The following is a 7,930-nucleotide window of genomic DNA, read 5'->3' as shown; positions in this document are numbered from 1 at the left end:
TTTCCAATTAGTTTTGGGTCTACATCTCCCTGGCCCAATATTTCATATGTTTTTATTGCATTAGAATAGAGAAAAATGTATTCACTGTTTTTTGCTTTCTGTAATTGATCATTAGGTTTTTATGCCCTAGTACATGGTTACTTTTTGTATAAGTGCCATGGACTGCAGGAAAAAAAAAAAAAAGTACATTCCTTCCTAGCCCCATTCAGTTTCCTCCATAAGTCTATCTTATCTAGATTTTCTAGCAATCTATTTACCCCCTTAACTTCCTTCTTGTTTAATTTATGATTATATTTATCTAAATCTAAGAGTGGGAGGTTGAGGTCTCCCACTAGTAGAGTCTTGCTGTCTATGTTTTCTTATAGCTCCTTCAACTTGTCCTCTAAGAATTTGGATACTATACAATTGGGTGCATACATGTTTAGTAGTGAAATTAATTTATTGTCTATGGTACCTTTTAGGAGGATATAATTTCCTTCCTAATTTCTTTTAATGCTATCTATTTTTACAGACGCTTTGTCTGAGATCAGGATTGCTACCCCTGCTTTTCTCATTTTAGCTGAAGCAAAATATATTTTATTCCAACCTTTAACCTTTATTCTATAAGTATCTGCTTCAGTTTAGTTTCTTGTAAGCAGTATATAGTAGGATTCTGGTTTTGAATCCACTTTGGAATTCACATATTTTTTTGGGAGTTCATCTCATTCACATTCAAAGTTCTAATTACTAACTCTTTATTGTTCTCCATGCTATCTTTACTCTATTTGTCTTTTCCCCTTTTTTTTCACTTTATCCATATTCCCCAGTGTTTTGTTTCTGAATACTACCACCTCCAGTGTGTTTGCCCTCCTATATCAACACCTCTCCCCTCCATATGAATTTTATTATTTTTTTCTCCTAAGAAAAATAATGTTTTGATAGTGTGATGAGCATGTTGCTAAATAAGTAATTTAATTTGGGAAGAATTGTCATTTTTTTAGATTAGCTCAGTCTAACCATGAGCAATTGAAATTTGTTCAATTATTTAGATCTGACTTGTTTCAGTAGTGTTTTGTACTTGTTTTAAATATGGTTTCTTGGTTCCTCTTGGCAGGTTGTGTATCAAGTATTTTATGTTATCTACAGTTACCTTAAATATTATTTCTCTTTAAATCTCTTGCTGTTTGAGCTTTATTGGTCACATAAAAATGCTGATGATTTATGTGAATTCTTTTCTTTATTCTGCTATGTTGCTGAAATTGGTAATTGTTTAAATCTTCCACTGGGGAAAGTTACTTCCTTTCTATCCCCATTCAGTTTTCTTCAGAGGTCTCTCATATCTAATTTTTCTAAACTTCTATTCACCACCTTAACTTCCTTTTTGTTTATTTTGCAGATAGATTTATCTAATTCTGAGAAAGAGAGGGTTGAACTTCCCCACAAGTATGATTTTGCTGTCTATGTCTTTCTGTAACTCATTTAGATTTCCTCTAAGATTTTGGATGCTATACCACTTGATAGGGAAATGTTTAACCTTGATATTGCTTTATTATCTATCCTATCATTTAGAAAGATGTATTTTCTTTCTTTATCCCTTTTAATGAGATCTATTTTTAGTTATGCTTTATCTGAGAAAAGCTCTTTTTCAATTCAGCTAAAACATAATATATTTTATGTTTGTGTTTACTTTGTATGCATCTCTTTCCTACAAATGTGTATGTTGTCAACAATATATTATAGAATTCTGATTTTTAATCCACTGTGCTATCTGCTTGAATTTTTTGTTATTTATTCCATTCACATTCACAATGCTAAATCTTTATTATTCTTCATCTTGCCTTCCCTTCATCTTTATTATTTTTTCTCTTTTGAACTTATCCCTCCTCACCAGCTTTTATCTTCATAACACTACCTCCTTCAATATACCCACTCTATCTACCCTTCTCCATTTTTCTTTTTCCTTTCCCCTTCTAATTTTCCCTCCTTTCTTCCCATCCATCAGTCCCTCTTTCTCTTCTCCCCTTTCCTATCATAATCTCCTTTAGAGTCAGGTACATTTCTAAACCTGACTGAGTGTATATGTTATTCTCTCTTTCAGCCAAATTCAATGAAATTTAGATTCAGTACTTCTTTCCCTTCCCTTCTTCACTACTGCAATAGGTACTTAAACCTTTTCATGTATTTCATTTGACCACATTTTTCCTTCCTCATCCTCCCATCCCACTATAATTCCTTTTACTTAAATGCATTAATTTTTTGAAACCATAAAATCCATATCACCTTATGGACCAACTTTCCAAGTATACCAGTATATATTAATAGAGATACAATTCTCAAGATTTTTGAGTATCATGTTCCCATGTAGAGATATAAATAGATGAATTTTTTTCTGTCTTTTCCTTTTCTTTTTTTTTCTATGTATCTCCTGAGCTTTATGTCTGAAAATCAAATTTTCTGTTCAGCTTTGATTTTTTTATCAGTGAAATTTGGAAGTCACCTGTCACCTCTTTTGATAAATGTTCTTCTTTTTCACTGAAAGTTTATATAAAATTTTACTGATTATTTGATCCTTGATTGGGCTCTGAGTTACTTTGCTCTCCAGATTATCATGTTCCAGACACTATGATCCTTAATGCTTTGATTTTTCCATAAACATGTTTATATATTAGTCATTCTGGGTATGAAGAATTAGGATTAAGGGAAAGAGATACACAACAGATTTGTTGTTGTTGTTGTTGTTGTTGTTGTTTTCTTCTTCTGGATCGGGATAGCATTGTCCATAACTGTTCCAATAGGGTTATCCTAGCTCTCTTAACTGCTGAGAAGAGCTGCTTTCATCATGGTTGATCATCTCACAGTGTTGTTACTAATATGTACATTGTTTTTTTGATTCTGCTCCCATCACTCAGCATCAGATCCTGTAACTCATCCCAGGCTTCTCCACAGTCCGGCCATTGATGGTTTCTTATAGAACAATAATATTCCATACTATTCATGTATGATAAATTGTTTAGCCATTCCCCAATTGATTAATTGCCCCCAAATTTCCTTTCTTTGCCACTACAAAAAGAGCTACCGTGAATATTTTGGAATATATGGGACTTTTCCCATTTTTATGAATTCTTCTGAATATAGACCTAGAATTAGAATCTCTGGGTTAAAGGGAAAGAACATTTGTATTGCTTTTTTGGGGGCATAGTTCCATATTGCTCTCCAGAATGTTTGAATTATTCACAGCTCCACCAGTAATACATTAATGTTTCAATTCTCCCACAACCTCTTCAACCTTGATAATTTTTTCTTTTTTTAACATTTTAACATTTTATTTGTTTTACAATTACTTACAATAGTAATATGTACCCATAATTTTTTGACCACCCTCCCTTCTCTCCCCCCACAGAAGACTGTCTGATAGTCTCTACATTGTTTCTATGCCATACATTGATGTAAATTGAATGTGTTATAAGACTAACCATAAGAATAAACATAAACCCCCTACCACCCCCCCAAGAATATGAGAAAACTCAAGAATAGAGAGAGAGAGAAAAAAAATTTGTACTTCATTTTGTGTTCAGATTTCAATGTCTCTGTCTCTGGGGTGAGTTGCTTTCTTTATCATAAGTCCACCAGAAAGTTGCTTCAATATTTTCCCACAGCTGCTATTACTAGCTGTACCTCCACTCTATTTCTCCCCACTCTCACTTATTCTGTTCTCTCTCTCCTTTCATACTGGCCCTGTCCAAAAGTGTGTTAAATCTGAGTACCCTCTCTCTTGATCTTCCCTCTCTTCTATCACATATTCTGCCCCATCGCTCCCCCCATTCCCCCTTATCCCATCCCTTTCTTCTTATTTTTCTCTAGGGTAAGATGGATTTCCTCACACTATTAAGTGTGTATGTTATTTCCTCTCTGAGCCATTTCTGATGAGAATTAATGCTCATTACCCCTTGCCTTCCCCCTTTCCCCTCCATTGAAATAGCTTTATCTTGACTGTTTTGTAAAATTTCCTAGCTTCTTCTTCATCTCCTTTTCCTTGCTCCCAGTACTTTACTTTATCACCCACTGATTCCAACTTGTTACTATATTATACAATTAAATTCCACTCCATCCTATGTCCTGATATATATATCTATATATCTATATATATATATATATAGATATATATATATATGTATATATATCTATATATATATATATATATATATATACTCTTTCTAACAGGACTTATAAATGAGAAAGTTCATAAGAGTTATCAATATCTTCTTCCCATGCAGGAATACAAACAGTTCAATATCATTAATTTCCTCATAATTAGTCCTTCTCTTCCATTCCCTCTATGATTCACCAGAGTCCTGTATTTGGAGATCAAGCTTTCTGTTCAACTCTGGTTGTTTCAATAGGAAAGTTTGAAAGGCCCCTGTTTCATTGAAAGTCCATCTTTTTCCCTGAAAGAGGATGTTCAGTTTTGCTGGGTAGCTGATTCTCGTTTGCAAAACAAGATCTTTTGTCTTCCAGAATATCATATTACAATCCCTATGAGCCCTTAATGTAGATGCTGCCAGATGCTGTGTAATCCTGACTATGGAGCCTCAGAAGTTGAATTTTTTGTTTCTGGGAACTTTTAGAATTTTCTCTTTGATTTGGAAGTTTTAGAATTTGGCTATAATATTCCTGGAAGTTTTTCTTTTGGGATCTCCTTCAAGAGGTGATCAGTGAATTCTCTCGATTTCTATTTTACCCTCAGCTTCTAGAATGTCAGGGCAATTTTGCTGTATTATTTCATGAAAAAATGAAGTCTAAGCTCTTCTCCTGGTTGAGGCTTTCAGATAGCCCAATAATTTTTAAATTATTTCTTTGGATCTGTTTTCGAGGTCAGTTGTTTTTCCAATGATATTGGGGGTACAGGCAGCTTTCTCCAGATTCTCGTGACAGATTCTTCTGTCAGTGTTCCTCACGTCACACTCATTCTGATGTAGCAGAGTTGTCTCCCTGCCCCTTCAAGCTCTTGCTGGTGATCTCTGGGCTGGACTTGACTGTACTGCACTGTGGCTGCAGCTTTTTTTTTTCCAATCCCTGGTCCTGGTGAAATACACCATTCCCATGGAACTTCTAAGTTATCTTGGACTGGGAAAATGTATCATTCAGTCTTTCTGTGTGTTCTGCCCCTCTAAATTTTGGCTAGACTCATAATTTGTTGGTTTTTGGAGTTTAGGGGAAAGGAGTTCCTGGGAAATACTGCCTTCATGCTGCCATCTTGCCTCCACCCCCAACATTGATTCTTTTCCTTTTTTCTTATCTTAGCTCATCTAATACCTGTCATATAATACCTCAGAGTTGTTTTAATTTGCATTTCACTAATCAGAAAAGATTTGGAGCTTTTTTCACATAATTGTATATACATTAATATCTTCATTTGAAAACTTTATATATATCTATTCATATACTTTGACCATTTTTCAATTGGGTGATGACTTGCAATCCAATAAATTGGATGCAATTTTCTATATATTTTAGAAATGAGACATTTATCAGAACTCCTAATTGTGAAGATTGTTTCCCAGCTTTCTGCTTTCATTCTGATTTTGGCAGCATTGATTTTATTGGTGAATTTTTTTTTTTGATTTAATAAAGTCAAAATCATTCATTTTGCATTTTATAATGTACTCTATTTCTTGTTTGGTCATAATTTTTCTCCTTTCCACCGTCTTATAGGTAATTTGTTGGTCTATTAATTTACCTATGATGCTTTTATGTCTAAATCCTGTACCCATTTTTACCTTATTTTTAATAGAGTGTAAGATGTGGGTCTCTGCTTAGTTTTTGTCATACTATTTTTCCAGTTTTCTCAACATTATTTTTTACAATAAAGAATTCTTATCCCACAAGCTGATGTTTTTGGGTTTTTCTTTTTTTTTTAAATTTTTATTAAAGATATTGAGTTTTACAATTTTCCCCCAATCTTGCTTCCCTCCCCCCACCCCCACCCCACAGATAGCACTCCGTCAGTCCTTACTTTGTTTCCATGTTGTACCTTAATCCAAATTGGGTGTGATGAGAGAGAAATCATATCCTTAAAGAGAACAGAATTCTCAGAGGTAACCAGAACAAACAATAAGACATCTGTGTTTTTTTTTCTGAATTAAAGGGAATAGTCCTTGTACTTTGTTCAAACTCCACAGCTCCTTATCTGGTTACAGATGGTACTCTCCTTTGCAGACAGCCAAAAATTGTTCCCAATTGTTGCGCTGATGGAATGAGCAAGTCCTTCAAGGTTGAACATCACTCCCATGTTGCTGTTAGGGTGTACAGTATTTTTCTGGTTCTGCTCATTTCACTCAGCATCAGTTCATGCAAATCCCTCCAGGTTTCCTGTCCCTCCTGGTTTCTAAAAGAACAATAGTGTTCCATGACATACATACACCACAGTTTGCTAAACCATTCCCCAATTGAAGGACGTTTACTGGATTTCCAATTCTTTGCCACCACAAACAGGGCTGCTATAAATATTTTTGTACAAGTAATGTTTTTACCCTTTTTCCTCATCTCTTCAGGGTATAGACCCAGTAGTGGTATTGCTGGGTCAAAGGTTATGCACATTTTTGTTGCCCTTTGGGCATAGTTCCAAATACCTCTCCAGAAGGGTTGGATTGTTTTTGGGTTTTTCAAACAGTTGATTACTGTATACATTTACTGTGCTTTCTTTTGAACCTATCCTATTCCAATGTTCCATTACTCAGTTTCTTAATAACTATCAGTTAGTTTTGATGACTTATACTTTATAAAATAGTCTTAGATCTGGTAGAGCTAGGCCAAATTCCTTTAATTTTTTTTTCATCAGTTCCGTTGTTATTCTTGACCTTTTGTTGTTCCAGATGAATTTTGATACTATTTTTCTAACTTTGGTAGTTTGATTGGTATGACACTGAATAAATAATTTAATTTGAGTAGTATTCTCATTTATATTATATTATCTCAACCTAACCATGAGCAATTGATATTTGTGTACATATAACTTTATTTTTATGAGAAGTGCTTTGTAATTGGGTTCATATAGTTTTTGAATTTGTCTTGGGAGGTAGATTTCCAAGTATTTATTGTTATCTGCAGTTATTTTAAATGGAGTTTCTCTTTCTCTCTCTCTTACTCTTGGGCTTTGTTGTTCAAATATGAAAATGATGATTTATGTGGGTTTATTTTATATCCTGCTACTTTGCTGAATTTGTTAAGAGTTTCAAGGTATTTATAGATAATTTTCTCAGGTTCTTTGTAAAATCATATCATTTGCAAAGCGTGAAAGGTTTGCTTCCTCATTGCCAAGTCTGAATCCTTCAGTATCTTTTACTTCTCTTATTGTTACAGCTAACATTTCAAGAGACTTCTTAGGATTCTTCAGGGAAGCTCTTGGGGTTTTCTGTCTTTAACTTTTTGCCTCACAAAGCTATTTCTATATTTGAACATATATAGAGAACATAATTTGTTGGGAGAGAGTCTTTAAATCATCTATATTTTGCTCTTCCAACTCAAATGCTATTTTTGTAATCAACAAATAATAGCCAAGGTATAATCCCATATTTTCAATATCTCTCTTTTAAATATGAGTGAGGCTGAGAATATAAAGTTTTTTTGTAGAATTTAGAATATGAAATCTTCCTGTTCTATTCTTGTTTCTTTTAACCAACCTTACCCAGTACATTTCCATTAATTATAAATATTTATAGTGATGAGATGGTACACATATAGATCATCAGGTACTGCTAGGTTTGTAACTTTTTTGAAGGGTTAATGGGGAAAAGAAAACAAACATTTGTGATTTGTTTTCTTTTTTATTATTATCTTTATCTATTTTGTAATTGTGAAACAATTCAGCTCTCAGAACTTTTGTAAAGGCTATGGTGAATCACACAAGTCTATAGTAAAAGAGATATCAGAATCCATTTAAACAAAAATCCTT

This window comes from Macrotis lagotis, chromosome 3 (assembly GCF_037893015.1).
Source record: "Macrotis lagotis isolate mMagLag1 chromosome 3, bilby.v1.9.chrom.fasta, whole genome shotgun sequence".
Classification (NCBI taxonomy): Eukaryota; Metazoa; Chordata; class Mammalia; order Peramelemorphia; family Peramelidae; genus Macrotis; species Macrotis lagotis.
This window is presented reverse-complemented; position numbering follows the sequence as displayed.